Source organism: Trichechus manatus, unplaced genomic scaffold (genome assembly GCF_000243295.1).
Source record: "Trichechus manatus latirostris isolate Lorelei unplaced genomic scaffold, TriManLat1.0 scaffold00016, whole genome shotgun sequence".
Taxonomy (NCBI): domain Eukaryota; kingdom Metazoa; phylum Chordata; class Mammalia; order Sirenia; family Trichechidae; genus Trichechus; species Trichechus manatus.
The window spans coordinates 6078965-6096552 of NW_004443952.1; positions in this window are offsets into that span (position 1 = coordinate 6078965).

A 17588-nucleotide genomic window follows, 5' to 3' on the forward strand; every position below is an offset into this window, starting at 1 on the left:
AAAGTATTAGCCCAAGAGACAGAAAGGGCTACATAAACCAGAGACTTCATCAGCCTGAGACCAGAAGAACTAGATGGTGCCTGGCTACCACCAATGACCACCCTGACAGGGAATACAACAGAGAGTCCCTGATGGAGCAGGAGAAGGGTGGGGGCAGAACTCAAATTCTAGTAAGAAGAACAGACTTAATGGTCTGACTGATACTGGAGGAACCCGGAAAGCATGGCCCCCGGATTCTCTATCAGCCCAGAACTAAAACAATTTCCGAGGCCAACTCTTCAGACAGGGATTGGAGTTTACAGTGGGACATAAAGTGATACTCATGAGGAGTGTGCCTGTTGGCTCAAGTAGATACAGGAGACTGGATGGGAGCCTTCTGTCCGGAGGTGGGGTGGGAGGACAGAGAGGTTTGGGGGCAGGTTGAATGGACATGGAGAATCAGCGGTGGAAATGAGGAGTGTGCTGTCACAATATGGTGAGAACAGTTAGGGTCACATAACAATGTGTGTATAAATTTTTATATGGGATACTAGCTTGAAATGTAAACTTCATTGACACTACAACAATAAACAAACAAAAAAACCTGAAGTTTCTACTGTCCTCTTTCTGTTGATTAAAATTAGCAGTAAGTTTACCTCTCATTGTTTTGAATTAAACTCTTTTATCCCTTTGTCGTGTTTTAAGATTGCCTCTGCCATTGGTGTTCCGGAGTTTCACTATATTGGTCTTGTTTATTTGTGTTTGTATTCCTACTTTGGATTCACTGAACTTCCACAGTGTCTTTGAATAGTGTCTTTTGACCATCCTTTTCTCTATTTCTGGAACTCTAATTAACACATATGAGACTTATCATTCATGCCTCCTAATCTCTCTTTTTATGTTTTCTATCTTGTTTTCAGGAGCCCTGGTGGTGCAGTGGTTAAGCATCCGGCTGCTAACCAAAATGGTGGCAGTTCGAATCCAGCAGCCACTCCTTGGAAACCATATTAGGCAGTTCAGCTCTGTCCTATAAGGTCACTATGAGTAGGAATCGACTGACAGTAGCGAGTTGTTGTTGTTATTGCTGTTATTTTGTGTTCAAGTACAGTGGTTGTTAAGTGGTAGAATTCTGCCCTTCCATGTGGGAGGCCGCGTTTGATTCCTCACAAATGCACTTCATGGACAGCTACCACTCCCACCCCCCTGCTCCCAGTCAGTCAATAGAGACTTGCGTGTTGATATGATGCTGAACAGGTTTCAGTGGAGCTTTCAGCCTAAGACAGACTAAGAAGAAATCCTGGAAATCTACTTCTGAAAATCAGCCAGTGAAAACCCTGTGGAACACAATAGTCCAATCTGCAAGCGATCATGGGGAGGCACAGGATTGGGCAGCATTTCATTCCATTGTGCATGTGTTGCTATGAGTCGGGGACCAGCTTGATGGTTGCTAACAACAACAGTCTTGTGTTTCAGTACTGCATTCTATTTAATTTTTTCACATCATCCTTTCAGTTCTCTCTTTCTCTCCAGCTCTGTCTAATTGAGGTTTAATCCATCTAAAATACTTCTAATTTCAATTATCATATTTTAATTTCTATAATTTCTGGTCCTTTTCCTAATCAGCCTGGTCATTTTTAACAGGTTCTCGTTTCTAATTTATGCATGCTTCTTCAAAAGCATATGAAGCATATGAATTCTAATTCTACATCTGATATAAGAAGGCTTTTTCATCAGATTATATTATTGGTGTTTCTCCTGAGTCTTCTTCAATGTACCTTTATTCTTTCTGTGCTTTGTTATTTTTTTTGTTGTTGTTGTTATTATGAACTCATATTTGTTGGCCTACATTTGCGAGGAATATTTGAGAGCTGTGCTGAGAGTACATTCCTTAAGGCCATGTATCCTGAGGCATTACCAACCCAGAAGAACCTTAAAGCTTCACCTTGAGTTTTGTTTGTTTTTTCACCATAAATGTAGTCTGAATTATAGCTCTAAACCTGGGTGAGAGCGGGCTTGTTGTTGGGAAGCCTGAGGGGAATTTCCTTTTTCCCTCCACTTAGAACCAAGGCCAAACGAGGCAATGAACTCCATGAGATGTCTCTGAGAGGCAGGTTTTTCTCTAGTTCACCCACTGATGTGCTGCTTTTTAGGGATCCCAGATTTATGACGGGTCTCCAATTCAATCTTTTAACTTCCTTGAGCCCCAGGATTTCTCTCCTGTCACACCGCTTGCACCTTTTTAAAACCCAAGCTCTGGCCCTCCAACTATCAGCAGATGCCCCTAGAAAAAGAGCTACCCTCCAGCATTTTACAAGTTTCTCCACCTGTATTTTGGACATTTAATCCTCCATATTGTTAATAAAAAAAGTTACTCCTATTCATTCTTTAAAAGTCATTTCGAAGATTGTGCTTCTGCACTTGGATTGCACCAGTCTGTGAAAAGAAAATGACAAGAAAATAAAAACCTTGAATCTGTTTACTTATTCAGTAGAACATTATTTTTATTGGCTTACTCCCCCCAAAACCACCTTGCACACCACTAGTGATACACGTATCTCATTTTGTAAAACACTGGGCTGAATGAGCTCCAAGAATCCTTCCCCTCCCAACCTAGTTTAGGATGCAAGGGTCCAGTGAATGGTGCAGACTAATGTTGACTTCAGAGAAGACAAGTTTTCTTGGAGGCACCGGAAATTGTTAAGAGAAGTCATGAGCTGGCAATAGTACAGGGATGAACTCTGAATTGTCTGGATCTGTTTGGCTGAATTGTAGCATAAAGTTTGGCATTAAATTGACCCAAGTTAGATATCCCTGAGATTTCTCCCTATAAATTATGAACCATTGGACACAATCCTACCAGTATAAAAGTTACTTATCAGAATGTAGTGAGGATTTTATGGTAGAGCCATTGTCAGCAGAGTGTAGTTTCAATTTAGTGTAGCACCTAGAAAGGACACTAAAAATTATCCTAAAGCAGCCTCAGTGCTTGCTTACTACATAGACAAGAGATTTACAAAATATAATAAGCCACCCCTTACCTGGCACAGCATAGTCCCTTGTGGGTGGGGAGTTGTTTGCATGGCTAGCTTTTCCCAGGAATAAAGGTTGCATTTTTGATTCCCGTTTATTTTTCAGCAAGTGAAGTCTTTCCAAACAGCAGTTAATGAGATTTTCAGAGACACTAGACAGCCATGAAATAGCTGTACAATCACACAGGCCACCTGAGCCAAGATTTCAACCATGCACATAGCACAGTAGAGTTTTTGAGGGGTCCCTGCCCCATCAACATGTCCCAGGAAGCATCTGTCTATGTTGCAGAGTTAGAGGCATAAAAGGAGGACCTGGCATTCTTACAGTCTTGGCAGTTAGGTGCTGCAGAATCTTCTTTTTATAAGTGGCTATCTGTTAATCTAAAAACAACTCTGATTCTTGAAGAATCTGTTTTATAAACCAAAGAAGAGATGACCTAGATATCAACTTTTCACTTTTCATAAATACTTTCATGGTTCCAGTTTAAGATACCCGAATTCCAATCCCAATTTGCAATTAATTTAGCGTATAAACTTGAGCTACTTATTGATTCTTCTGTGCCTCATTATATCTATCAGAAAAATAAATGAAGATGATACAAAACAAAAATGGAATCAGGGGATTGAGTACCTTGTAGGATTACTTCTATCTCAGAGATGTGTGGTGCTAGGGTGTGATTGACATCCAACAATTGTAGCATCTGTAACCACCTAGGAGACCATTTCCAGGAGCAAGTCTCTTGTGGGAATTAATACTCCCAGACAATTTGATTCTTGTCTAAGATACAGGAGGAACTGGCTGACGTGAAGACGTATCTGGAGGCATCAGAGGACAAGGTGGAAATGGGATATTGCCCGATTCATCCATCAGTCTCAGTCTTCACCTCCAAAGCCTTCATATGCAAAACTGAAAAATAAATAAGTAGATAGATAGATAAAATTAAAAAAATAAAACTCAAAATCCTTTTTGTCAAACAGGATAAGGATAGTCTAAACAGGGAACAAAAAAGACTAACAAACTTGGAAGTTTCAGAGGAGCAGATAGCATGGCTTAAATTGTAGATAGCTGAATACTAACCCCTGACTCTATGATTTACTAGCTTTGGATGCTGGATAAGCTGCTTAACTAAGGCCAACTTCATGGGTGTGTGACCTGTGCAGTCACATAGACCTCCACACTTAGAAGAGCCCCACATTTAATGTTCTGCTCCAATTGTCTTAAAATTCTCAATAATTTTTTAACAAGGGCCCTGTGTTTTTATTTTTCACTAGGCCTTACAAATTATGTAGCCAGTCCTGAGCTTTACCTTCTGAAACTTGGCTTCTCCATCTCTAAAATGGAAATAGTAATATTACAGTTCAGGATAATAATAAGGGTTAAGTGAGATACTCAACAAAAGTCCCCGATAAGCTTAGTGCACAGCATGTTGTAGGTGCTCAATAAATGCTAAGTCTTCGTTCCATTTCTAGTGCCAAATTTAACTGTTCTTTAAAAAGAACCATAAGACTCAGGGTTTTTATTTTATCCTGACTTTATTTTCACAGACTGATGCAGTCCAAGTATGGAAGCTTGGGCTAGCTCAGAAATATTAATACAATAAATTCTCTCATGTGTTTATAGTTGGCTCCAGGGCTTCACACAGGCTTAGAACTCTGATAAGGCTTTTGAGAATTTCAACAGTACCCTGCATTTCAAACAGTACAACATGCCCCCATCAGTAATCAACATTGATCTTGACCCCTTGTTCATCTTTTCTGGTCAAATAAGTCCTTAAATGGCCAATGTCTTCCCTTTATAAATATTTTTTTAAGTTACGGGGAAAATTTGACTTGTTACTATGGAGAACTTACATCATTTATTTCTCTTGAACTCTGCATTCTTGACTCATTATTAGTTTTTAAAGAATGCAAGTTCTTAAATTTCAGAAGAGGTCATCTCTCTTCACTTCTTGCTCAAGAGAGTTTGATGAACATCTTTTGTTGTTTGATTTTCTGTTTCCACTAACATTTTCTTGATTTAGAAATAATTTGTCATTATAATTATGTAATTGCATTCTTACCTAGAATGAGGTGAAGTTGGGTGAGAGCTAGGGTATTTCTGACAAAAAAAATAAAATCATAATGATAGTTCATCTTTAATGAGCTATGGACCAAGATTTTAAATATCTTAACATACCTCTTATTTTATCTTTTTAACAACTTATGAGCTAGGCATTAATTAACACCCCCTATACAGAAATGTGGGGCCCTGGTGGTAAAGTGCTTAAGAGCTGGCTGCTAACCAAAAGGTTGGCAGTTCAAATCCACCAGCTGCTCCTTGGAAACCCTATGGGACAGTTCTTCTCTGTCCTATAGGGTCACTATGAGTTGGAATCGACTTGACGGCAATGGGTTTGTTTTGGTTTGGGTATACACAAATGCAGAAAATGAGGCTTGAAGAGATGATGCAATTTGACCAAAGTCACATTCGTGGCAGAACTAGACTTGAAACCATGCTCGTTGAACTCCAGAGGCTACATTTTTATCTAAAGTAAAAAGTTCACAATTGTGGTTAATATACAGATAAGCTTTGGTTCCAGGTCTTGTGCTAGAACTTAGGCTACAGAAATAATACTATGATAGTAAATGGCTCATCCTAAGAAAAGAGAAACACAAGTAAATTGTCCTTCATCCAGACATGCAATTGATGTTCATTGAGCATCACTATGAGTCAAACAGTATCCTAGGTAGTGGCAATACAATATCTAGGTCATTATCCTCCCCTCAAGGGGCTTAAAAAGTGAGATGAATAACCATCAAGTAAATATATGATCCAAATCATGCCAAATGGCATGAAGGAGATGTGCAGGATGCTTGGGGAGTGTATAACAGGAGAATAGGTGGTCCCAATCTGGTGTGGCAAAAAAAAAAAAAGATTTCTCTAAGAGTGATAACCAAAACACCAAACCCATTTCTGTTGAGTCGATTTAAACTCATAGTGACCGTATTGGACAGGGTAGAACTGCCCCCATAGAGTTTCCACAGCTATAATCTCTACAGAAGGAGACTGCCACATCTTTCTCCTGTAAAGCGGCTGGTGGATTCTAATCACTGACCTTTCAGTTAGCAGCCGAGCATTTAACTGCTGCCCCATCAGGGCTCCTTTTTGAGAAAGTGATAGTGTGCTAAAACCTGGAGGGTGAGTAGGGATAGGTGGGAAATGTAGTTCACTTACCCTTGGGGTACTGATCTGAGCCACTGCATCAATGAAGCTGTGATTAATGGGTTAGGGAACATGGCAGGATACTGGGGGAGGTGGGGAGTGGAGAAAGAGATCAAGAGTCCTTTTTGGATATATTAAGCTTGAAATTCTTGTGATATAGTCAAGCAGAGGTGCCAAGTAGGCCATCATATATACAGGTCTGGGCATCAAATAAAAAGTCTAGGCTGGAAATGTGAATTTGGGGCTAGTTGATAGAGAGATAAGGTCTTGAAAATGTAGACTGTAGAATGAGAAAGGAAAAGGAGGAGAGAAAGAAAAGTACAAGAGAAAAAAGAACAAAGCAAAAAAGGACAAAACAGGCCTGAAAAAGACCTGCGTTCCCTGAGAAAGAACAGCTAGAAAGGTAGAGGGAAAACCAGGTGAATGTGAGCACTCTAAAGGGAAATGAAGGGATGGCATCCAGAGAACAGGTGGAAAGATACATCCTTTCTTGTGACAGATGGGAAGGAGAAAAGGAAGATGAGCCTACAGGTCAAAATTGATGTTGGTATGTTGTAATGTAAGTACAATGATGGAAATCTGGACAAAGCACCATGGAGGCACATGTTGTTGTGTGCTATTGAGTTGATTCCGACTCAAAAAAAACCAATCCCACTGCTGTCGAGTCGGTTCCGACTCATAGCAACCCTATAGGACAGAGTAGACCTGCCCCCATAGAGTTTCCAAGGACTTGCCTGATGGATTTGAACTGCCGACCTTTTGGTTAGCAGCTGTAGCTCTTAACAATTACGCCACCAGGGTTTCCGTTCCAACTCATAACAACCCTATATGACAGGATAGAATTACCCCACAGGGTTTCCCAGGCTGTAATCTTTATGGGGGCAGATCACCAGGTCTTTTCTCCCACAGAGCGGCTGGTGGGTTCGAACCAAAGCCCTTTCTGTTAGCAACGGAGCACTTAAACATTGCACTACCAGGGCTCCTTATGGAAGCACTTGGGCTTCCTAAACTTTGTGGAGAAGAGAGGTGACAGGACTGGAGAAGCAACAAAGATGATGAAATATTTGACCTATGATTTAAAAGATGAGTGGGTATTAAGCGGCAGATAGGGCTGCCAGATAAAGCAAATAAAATTTGTATGTCTCATGCAGTATATGGGATATATTTATACTAAAAAGTTATCCATTGTTTATCTGAAATTCAAATTTAACTAGATATCCTATCTTTTATCTGGCAAATTTATTTATTTATTTTAAAAAATATTTTATTGTGTTTTTGGTGAAAGTTTACATAGCAAATTAGGTTCTCATTTAACAATTTCTATACATATCGGTCAGTGACACTGGTTACATTTTTTCACAAAATATCAGCATTCTCATTATTTCCATTCTTGTCATTCTGTTTCCATCAATCTAGTTTCCCTGTCCCTCCTTACCTTCTCAACTTTAGCCTAGGGTAAATGTTTACTGTTTGGTTTAATTTAGATGATTATCTAGAGGAGCACAGTACTCACAAGTGATGTTATTTATTTTATGGGATCTAGCAAACTTTTAGGCAGAGAAGTTAGAAAAAAAGCATTCCAGGCAGAGGGTAGAGCAAAATAAAAAAAAAAAAAGAAAGTTTGCAGCCATGGCAATGTGCTTTGTATTTAGTAAATCACAAATAGGTTGTAATATCAAATTATGAAGGAGCCACAAATCACAAGGCTGCAGAAATATTCAAGGGCCATATTATAAAGATGTATGTTTGTTTGTTTGCCAAACTAACATTAGGTGAGCAGTTCTGCCTGAAGTTCACTGGGCATTATTTAGCCTGTAGGTGTCAAATAAGGAGCCCTGTGGCAAAATGGTTAAGAGTGTGGCTGTTAACCAAAAGATTGGCGGTTTGAACCCAGCAGGGGGTCTGCGGGAGAAAAGACCTGGTGATCTGCTCCTGTAAAAACTACAACCTGGCAAATCCTGTGGGGGAGTTCTACCCTGTCATCTTGGGTCACTATGAGTCGGAATCAACAGGACAACACACAACAACAGGTGTCACATAAGAATGTTGTTAGTTGCCATCGAGTAGGCTCCAACTCATGGTAATCTTATGTATAACAGATTGAAACGTTCCCCGGTTCTGTGCCATGTTCATGTTCATTGGTATGTTTGAGGCCATTGTTGCAACTATTGTGTCAATTCATCTCATTGAGGGTCTCCCTCATTTTCACTGGCCCTCTATTTTACCGAATATGAAAACTTTATGGATCACATAGGAGTTGGAGCATATATTATGGTCAAATGTAAGGAAGAAAAGGAAAGCATCTTTGTTAAACACATCTGATGTGCCAGTCCTTTTTTAGGTACTTTATATATATATATATATATGCTTTGTCATTCCCGGCATAATAGACCATTTGATTATCTGATTCAAAATGACCAATGCCAGTCCATTTCTGCCCACTAATGCCTAAGATATTGATCTTTTTGTGCTCCATTTCATTTTTGACTACTTCCAATTTTCCTAGACTTATAGTTCATACAATCATACTGTCTACTATGCCGGGAATGACAAATTAAAGAGGAATGGCATCACATTCATTGTCAAAAAGAATATTTCAAGATCTATCCTGAAGTACAACACTGTCAGTGATAGGATAATATCCATATGCCTACCAGTTACTGCGACTGTTACTCAGATTTACTTACCAACCACTAATGCCGCAGATGAAGAAATTGAAGATTTTTTTACCAATTTCTGCAGTCTGAAATTGACCAAACATGCAATCAAGATGCATTAGTAATTACTGGTGATTGGAATGCAATAGTTGGAAACAAAGAAGAAGGATTGGTAGTTGGAAAATGTGGCCTTGATGGTAGAAGCAACGCCAGAGAGCACATGATAGAATTTTGCAAGACAAAATTAATCATTACAAATAAATTTTTTCAAAACCATAAATGGTGACTATACACGTGGACTCACCAGATGGAATACACAGGAATCAAATAAACTACATCGGTGGAAAGAGACAATGGAGAAGCTTAATATCATCAGTCAGAACCAGGCCAGGGACCGACTGTGGAACAGATCATCAATTGCTCATATGCAAGTTCAAGTTGAAGCTGATGAAAATAAAAACAAGTCCAAGAGAGACAAAGTATGACTTTGAGTATATCCCACCTGAATTTAGAGACCATTACAAGAATAGATTTGACGCATTGAACACTAATGACTAAAGACCAGACAAGTTGTGGAATGACATTTTCTTAGTTATCTAGTGCTATATAACAGAAATACCACAAGTGAATAGCTTTAACAAAGAGAGATTTATTCTCTCACAGTCTAGTAGGCTACAAGTCTAAATTCAGAGCATCAGCTCCAAGAGAAGGCTTTCTGTCTCTGTTGGCTCTGGAGGAAGGTCCTTGTCATCAATCTTCCCCTGGTCAAGGAGCTTCTCAGTTCAGGGACCCTGGGTCCAAACGATGCACTATTCTCCTGGCTCTTGTTTCTTGGTGGTATGAGGTCCCCATGTCTCTCTGCTTGCTTCTTTCTTTTATATCTCAAAAGAGATTGGCTTAAGACACAATCCAGTCTTGTAGATTGAGTCTGATCAACATAACTGCCACTAATCCCATCTCATTAACATTATAGATAGGATTTACAACACATAGGAAAATCACAACAGATGACAAAATGGTGGACAATCACACAATACTGGGAATCATGGCCTAGCCAAGTTGACAGATATTCTGGGGGGACACAATTCAATCCATGACATACATCAAGAACATCATATATGAAGAAAGCAAAAGGTCATTAAAAAGACAGGAAAGAAAGAAAAGACCAAAATGGATGTCAAAAGAGACTCTGAAACTTGCTCTTGAATGTAGAGTAGCCAAAGTAAATGGAAGAAATGATGAAGTAAAAGAGCTGGACAGAAAATTTCAAAGGGCAGCTAGAGAAGACAAAGTAAAGTATTATAATGACATGTGCAAAGACCTGGAGTTAGAAAACCAAAAGGGAAAAATACGCTCAGAATTTCTCAAGCTGAAAGAACTGAAGAAAAAAATTCAAGCCTCAAGTTGCAATATTAAAGGATTCTATGGGCAAAATATTGAACGATGCAGGAAGCATCCAAAGAAGACTGAAGGAATACACAGAGTCACTGTACCAAAAAGAATTGGTCAACCTTCAACCACTTCAGGAGGTAGCATATGATTAAGAACCGGTGGTATTGAAGGAAAAAGTCAGGGTTTGCTGAAGGCATTGGTGAAAAACAAGACTCTAGGAATTGACGGAATACCAATTGAGATGTTCCAACAAATGGATGCAGCACTGGAAGTGCTCACTAGTTTATGCCAAGAAATTTGGAAGACAGCTACCTGGCCAACCAACTGGAAGAGATCCATATTTGTGCTCATTCCAAAGAAAGATGATCCAACAGAATGTGGAAATTATCGAACAATATGATTAATATCATGCACAAGTAAAATTTTGCTGAAAATCATTCAGAAAGGGTTGCTGCAGTACATCAACAGGGAACTGCCAGAAATTCAAGCTGGATTCAGGAGAGTACGTGGAACCAGGGATATCATTACTGATATGAGATGAATCTTGACTGAAAGCACAGAATACCAAAAAGATGTTTACCTGTATTTTATTGACTATGCAAAGGCATTCAACTATGTGGATCATAACAAACTATTGATAAGATTGTGAAGAATGGGAATTCCAAAACCCTTAATTGTGTTCATGAGGAACCTGTAGATACACCAAGAGGCAGTTGTTGGAACAGAACAAGGGGATACTGTGTGGTTTAAAGTCAGGAAAGGTGTGCATCAGGGTTGTATCCTTTCACCATACTTATTCAGTCTGTATGCTGAGCAAATAATCTGAGAAGCTAAACTGTATGAAGAAGAACAGGGCATCAGGATTGGAGGAAGACTCATTAACAATGTGCATTATGCAGATGGCACAACATTGCTTGCAGAAAATGAAGAGGACTTGAAACACTTACTGATGAAGATTAAAGACTACAGCCTTCAGTACGGATTACACCTCAACATAAAGAAAACAAAAATCCTCACAACTGGACCAATAAGCAACATCATGACAAATGGAGAAAGGATTGAAGTTGTCAAAGATTTCATTTTCCTTGGGTCCACAATCAACACTCATGGAAGCAGCAGGCAAGAAATCAAATAATGCATTGCACTGGGCAAATCTGCTGCAAAAGACCTCTTTAAAGTGTTCAAAAGAAAGATGTCGGTCTGAGTAGTAAGGTAGGCCTGACCCAGGCCATGGTATTTTCAATTGCCTTATTTGCATAGAAAAGCTGGACGATGAATAAGGAAGAAAGAAGAGTTGATGCCTTTGAATTATGGTGTTGGCGAAGGATACTGAATATACCATGGACCACCAGAAGAACAAACAAATCTGTCTCAGAAGAAGTACAGCCAGAATGCACCTGAGATGCAAGGATGGCTAGACTTGGTCTCATATACTTTGGACGTGTTATCGGTCCCCAGAGAAGGACATCATGCTCTATAAAGTAGCGGGTCAGTGAAAAAGAGGAAGACCTTCAATGAGATGGATTGGCACAGTGGCTGGAACAATGGGCTCAAACATAGCAACGATTTTGAGGATGGCGCAGGACCGGGCAGTGTTTCGTTCTGTTGTCCATAGGATTGCTATGAGTTGGAAACAACTTGATGGCACCTAACAACAACAACATATATGCGATATCATTGTATCTCAGAAAAATCATAAATAAGAAAATGGAAGCCCAGAGAAGAGAAATAACCTTCTCAAGGTCATGGAGAAAGCCAGTGGAACATTTGATAATCCTGTCCCCTAGACCAGAGCTCTTTCGTTTTCACCAGGGTTTACACAGATGTAATGGAGAAAGTTGCAGTTTCTCTCAACAGGATTAGCTGACTATAAGCAGAGGTAGAACATGATTTTTTCTGATGAAATATATAAAGAAGTTGTCCTGTGAGTGTCTGAGACTACTTTCTTAACCTTGTGGACATGCCAAAGAATGCTATCACCTTTATTAATGGGCACACACACGCACATCTCTTTCCTTAAACATTCACATCTCTCTGGACAGTTTTATCCTGTTTACCATAAAGCCAAACAACAACTTTGAAGATCTAAATACGTGTAAGTTCTTTGAGGGTTTATACATGTTTCTTCCCCTGAGATTTATCCATGTGTATACTCAGGGTTTCCAAGGGAATAAGACAACTTGTTTTGGCTACAGTATAAGACCAGCATGACTGAAACACTGCTTAGATAAATGACACAAACTTCACCAGTGATGTCATGCTTTTGCCACGGAGCTGCTGTAAAGGAGTCCATACAAGTGTTGTAAAGGGAACACTTGCAAGGTTGCTCTTTTATCTTCAGCTTTTGAGAGACTACACCTGTATTAAAACATTATTTTAGATAACTTGTCTATGACCCCAGTTCAGGTCAGTCTCAGAAATACATATTGAATGTCTAGTATGTTCTAGGTATGATGTTTGATGCTAATAATTTCAGGATGTATTAAACATTATCCCTTATGTGCATGAACTCACAGGATAATGAGGAGATAGCCACATAGAGAGAGAATTTCAAGATAACCGTTTTAAAAGTATGTGACAAAAAGAAACTTATCACATTTTTTAAGCTGGGTGATAGTGACATGGGTGATTTATTATTGCCTTAATGGATTTTTGAATATCTGGAATATTTCATAAAGTGCTGTGATAAAGATAAGGATAAGGTGGTGTAGGGGACCTGAAGGGCAGTGCTTGATTCAAGCTGGGACAGGGAGTAAGGGTGAAGTTGTATGACAGGGAAGGCTTCTTGAAGGAGGCAATATCTAATTTGAATCCTGAAATATTACTTTATGAAGGATGAAGGAGAGTGCTATTCCGAGCAGAGAGAATCCCTTGGACAAAGGCATGATGGTTTGAAATATCAAGATATTTTAAGGTTCTCCAAGGTCAATCCCACCACTTTACAGATGAAACTACTGGTGTCTAAAGAGGAGAGATGAGGTATTTATTTGCCTGATGTTTTAGAGCAACTGTCAGAGCAGGGACCAGAACACTAGCTCCTGACTGCAAATCACTGGCTTTCCCCCTCAGTGTAAAATCTTTGTTCTGTATGTTGAAATTATATTCCAAGACCTCATTGTTAGCCAAATTTCCTATAAACATTACACTTATCCCAAGAAAAATTCCTCACCACAAGTTGCAGAAGATGTTCAAGACCACCCTCTTTGTTAGATGAAAGATTCATCAGAGTTTGTTATGGGATGAGAAAACCATGGAATGTCTCTAATGGGGATGGGTCCTAGTTACTGTTATTTTGAAAAATTCTTTCAAGCTTCTTTAAATTGACTCAAGAGGGAAATTTGAATGTACCAATCTCCTCTTCCTCCTCTATCTCCTTCTCCGTTTTCCTCTCCACTACAATGATCATGAGGATGGCCCAGAACTGGGCAGTGTTTCGTTCTGCTGTACACAGGGTCGCTATGAGTCGGAACTGACTCAACAGCACCTAAGAACAACAACTTCATCTTCAATTTTTTTTTTATTTCTTTAGTCACTGAAAGACAATTTACGGTTTAAAGGAAAATATAATTTAATTACCATACTGCATGAATTCCAATTCTAATATTCCTTGAGGCCAGGTTAAGGTATGTTGTTTGACCTTGAGCAAACCACTTCTTTGGTTTCAATTTCCTCGTCTGTCCTGTAAGAGGAATTGGGCTGGTTGGTTTTTCAGATTCCTCCCAGTCTTAAAGTTTAATATTTTGTTTTTTAAGTAACTGGCAGAAAGATTACTTCCCTTGCAACTTGTTTTCAAAACTAAAGTATTTTCCAGCAGTTTGGTCTTAGGAAGAGCTAATTCCACAAGCATGAGCCTGTCAGTGGCTTGCACAATTTTCGCCCTAGTTCCTTCAGCCAAAGAACATTGCTGCCATTTCCCACTTCTTGAAACTCTCTTTCTTCTTCTATTATGGTTTCTCATTCTTCTTTTTGGATGATTTTCCATGTTGGCTCCTGTAGCCAAACAAAAACAAAAAAAAAAGCATCTCTACCTTTTTATGGAGAACAAGTCACTTGAAACATAGCTATTAACACTTCAGTTCTCTAAATACTTCTTTAATTCCCCAAGAACAGTTTGTCATAGTCCCCTCTTTTCTACCATCTGAGGAAAAGTATCCCAAGTAAGACCAAGACCAAATATGTAAGAGTGGAACTCATTTCTCTTTGGGGGTTGATATAAAATGGAATTTTTTCCCTTCTCTCATCTCTAAATGTGTGGCAAGAAATTGCTTTTTTGTTCCAACAAAGCTAGGTGGAAAGAATGCTGACATCTCTTTATTCCTCAGCTGTGAGATCACCAACACCCACTGGTGAACTGATAAAACCAGAACCAAATCCATTACCATCAAGTCAATTCCAACTCATAACAACCCTATTGGTCAGCGTAGAACTGCCCCATAAGCTTTCCAAGGTTGTAATCTTTACGGAAGCAGACTGCCACATCTTTCTCCCACGGAGCGGCTTATCTCCCTCACACTGAAAGACATCCTGTTTTCCCATTGGAACAATTGGGATATTCTGAGGAAATGTTCACACAAGTCTGTCATACATGCTGCTATAGTATGGCTGAAATTGATTATGTCATTCTTATCACCTCTGGCTTCTTGCCTTTCCTGATGCTTCTGTAATAACATTATGGTCGCCGTTCCCTAAATACCCCATGATGTGCCATATCTTTGTCCAAATTGTTCTCTCTCCCAGATATGTCCCTTCACACCTGGTCAACCCCACTCATCCTGAAAGAGTCCCCTTATGCCATTCTTCCTGAAAATCCTTCCATGACATTCTTAAGTTGTCATTCTAACCCCAGGCTCCGCCTCTATCATAACAGTTCTTACACTGCATTCCAATTACTCATAAGCATCTACCATACCTGGAGGTCAGAGTCTCCATTTAATTCATCTAAAACAACTCAGCACGTGCCCAACCGGGCTGTGAAAAGCACTAAATGACGCTTAACTAAAGGTTAGTTAGGTGAACCCTGATAAATACGGTCTTCCAAACACAGAGGGGAGCAAACAGTAGGCCTTCAACACCTGTTGATGATTCAATAAATTAATTTTATCTAGAAAAAGATAAAATCTATTGTTTTATGAGAGTGTGGCATTTTTGTTAGCTAGTTTAAGATTGTCAGGGTTCATTTCAGAGATAGATAGCTTCTCTTTAACTAAAAATGGGTTGTAGGGTAAAGAAAATGCCATTACTTCTCCTTGATTACCCCAAGATGGCCTATACTGGGGAGGAGAAAGGAAGCTTTGGACCAAGAGTCAGCAGCCCTAAGCTCTAATCTTGGCTCTACCACTTAATGCTGTGTTTAACTCAGCTTCCTCACCAGTTATTGTTGTTTTTTAGGTGTCATTGAGTAGATTCCAATTCATAGTGACCCTATAGGTCAGAGCAGAACTGCTCCATAGGGTTTCTAAGCTGCAATCTTTACAGGAACAGATCATCTGGTCCCGTGGAGTTGCTGGGTGGGTTTGAACCACCAATCTTTTTTGGTTAGCAGCTGAGTGCTTAATTGTTGCACCACCAGAGCTCTGTCCTCACTAACAGAGAGAGAATAAATTACTTGAGAGTGTGGTTATGATAATTAAGTAAGACAATACTTCTGAAAGGTTCGTAAATGTTAAAGCAATTTTCAAATATTAAGTCAAAGTAGTATTCCTCTTTTCCTACTGAGCTACCAAATCTGTTACTTTTTCTTCCTTAACAGAGGAAAATTGGAGGTTTTGAGTAGCAGAAAAAGTGCCACTTTCTTCTGTCCTTTTTATTCCAAAGCCCTACCTATGACTAACTTTTTAAAATGCAGGGGGCAGTTATAATAAACAGTTGGCTCGTTATTACATCACAAGACTTTGGCACACTGGTGTTTTGGAATCTACTAATTGAATTTTGACTTAAGCTGGTATCAAGTCTGCTATCCAGTTACATGTAAGTGTTTGATCTTATTACTTTCCTTGTAGTGTGAATAAAACTCCATCTTCTACATTCCTCCCCATGTGCTCCTCAGATTCCTCATCATTAACAGTTCTTATTACTCTTCAGTTGAAATCAGATAGTTAAATTGCAGATATTCCCCAAACTGTCCATATTCCAGCATCTATCAGTGTTTGTACCTTAACAAGGAGTAGCGGTAGGTGGAGGACTTCAGTTTGAGTCCTAGTTCCCCTACTTGCTAGCTGTGTGACTCTAGACAAGAAGTATGACCCAGTGGTTAACCGCTGGGCTGCTAACTGAAAGGTCAGCACAGTTAGAACCCACTAGCACTCCAAGGAAGAAAGATGTAGCAGTCTGCTTCCATAAAGATTTACAGCCTTGGAAACCCTATGGGGCAGTTCTACTCTGTCCTACAGGGTCACTATTAGTTGGAATCTATTTGAGGACAGTGGGTTTTTGGTTTGGGTTTAATCCAAATATTGAGGCAGGGAAGAACAATACCCTGCAGTGACTTCAATTCAACTCTTTAATCATATATTGACAAATCCTTTCATTAAACAAGCATTTACTCTGTAGCCAACTCTATACTAGGCATGCAGTCGTGAACAAAGCAGACATGTTCCCTGGCATATATCTATGACCTACCTTATCTCTAGGAGATTGGAAGGAGTCCTGGGTTAAAAGAAGTTAGTGATTGGGAGGCACTCTAGAGTATCCTTTCTGATGGTGGCCCAATCTCCACTTAAATACCTTCAAGGATAAGTAGCTCTCTCCCTCACATATCCTAAGGAATCACTGTATTTTAGATATTTTATTGTGTGAAATCAGTCTCCCGGGGACTTTCTCCCTTTTGCCAAAACTTTAGCCCTTGGTGCCCCACAGAACAAAGCTTCTACTTGGTAGACTATCATGTATTCCAATTGTCACATATTATGTAGCTCTTAATTCTTAGTTGACATTGAGACAAACGAGACAAAAGAATCTTGGACATTCGCAAAAATTCTGACACAAAACAGGTTTGTGTTCTAAAGTATACCCAACTTTCCCTGGGCCTTGTTTATTCTGGTAATTAGAATCTAATGGCCTTGACTAGTCAGGTATATACCAAAAAAAAAAAAAAAAAAACCAAACTAAACCCATTGCCATCAACTCATAGCAACCCTATTGGACAGAGTAGAACTGCCCTTTAGGGTTTCCAAGGAGCTGCTGGTTGATTCAAACTGCTGACCTTTTTTTGGTTAGCAGCCGAGCTGTTAACCACTGTACCACCAGGGCTCCCATAAGGTATATACTGGAGTTATATATATTGGTCTAAAAACCCATGAAGTTGGAGGAAGAGAGTGGCTAGGCAGGGGT